The sequence below is a fragment of the Pavona decussata genome, unplaced genomic scaffold, assembly GCF_977016875.1.
Source record: "Pavona decussata unplaced genomic scaffold, jaPavDecu1.1 SCAFFOLD_602, whole genome shotgun sequence".
NCBI classification, from domain to species: Eukaryota; Metazoa; Cnidaria; class Anthozoa; order Scleractinia; family Agariciidae; genus Pavona; species Pavona decussata.
The window spans coordinates 1,266,151-1,267,500 of record NW_028145860.1 but is presented as its reverse complement, the minus strand read 5'-3'; positions in this window follow the sequence as shown (position 1 = coordinate 1,267,500).

The following is a 1,350-nucleotide window of genomic DNA, read 5'->3' as shown; positions in this document are numbered from 1 at the left end:
CAAAAAACACATTGCAACATCCAAAGTTTGACTTTACTTGCGTGAGAAAGAATAAAATCATGATCATCAAAGGTAGTGTGCGTCACGCCAGTTCGGGGAAAACCACTTCCGCCTTTGAAAGACAGCTCCCCTTTGAATCATTTTGTCAGAATAAAATCACGAAAGGTATTGTGTGTCACGCCACTTCGGGGTAGACCACTTCCGCCTTCGAAATACAGCTCCCCTTGTCGGAATAAAATCACGAAAGGTACTGTGTGTCAAGCCACTTCGGCGTAAACCACTTTTGCCTTTGAAAGACAACTCCCTTAACCCTTCTTGGAATCATTTTGTCGGAATAAAATTATGAAAGGTACTGTGTGTCACGCCACTTCGGGGTAGACCACTTCCGCCTTTGAAATACAGCTCCCCTTGTCGGAATAAAATCACGAAAGGTACTGTGTGTCAAGCCACTTCGGCGTAAACCACTTTTGCCTTTGAAAGACAACTCCCTTAACCCTTCTTGGAATCATTTTGTCGGAATAAAATTATGAAAGGTACTGTGTGTCACGCCACTTCGGGGTAGACCACTTCCGCCTTTGAAATACAGCTCCCCTTGTCGGAATAAAATCACGAAAGGTACTGTGTGTCAAGCCACTTCGGCGTAAACCACTTTTGCCTTTGAAAGACAACTCCCTTAACCCTTCTTGGAATCATTTTGTCGGAATAAAATTATGAAAGGTACTGTGTGTCACGCCACTTCGGGGTAGACCACTTCCGCCTTTGAAATGCAGCTCCCCTTGTCGGAATAAAATCACGAAAGGTACTGTGTGTCAAGCCACTTCGGTGTAAACCACTTTTGCCTTTGAAAGACAACTCCCTTAACCCTTCTTGGAATCATTTTGTCGGAATAAAATTATGAAAGGTACTGTGTGTCACGCCACTTCGGGGTAGACCACTTCCGCCTTTGAAATACAGCTCCCCTTGTCGGAATAAAATCACGAAAGGTACTGTGTGTCAAGCCACTTCGGCGTAAACCACTTTTGCCTTTGAAAGACAACTCCCTTAACCCTTCTTGGAATCATTTTGTCGGAATAAAATTATGAAAGGTACTGTGTGTCACGCCACTTCGGGGTAGACCACTTCCGCCTTTGAAATACAGCTCCCCTTGTCGGAATAAAATCACGAAAGGTACTGTGTGTCAAGCCACTTCGGCGTAAACCACTTTTGCCTTTGAAAGACAACTCCCTTAACCCTTCTTGGAATCATTTTGTCGGAATAAAATTATGAAAGGTACTGTGTGTCACGCCACTTCGGGGTAGACCACTTCCGCCTTTAAAAGACAGCTCCCTTTAACACTTCTTGGAATCAATT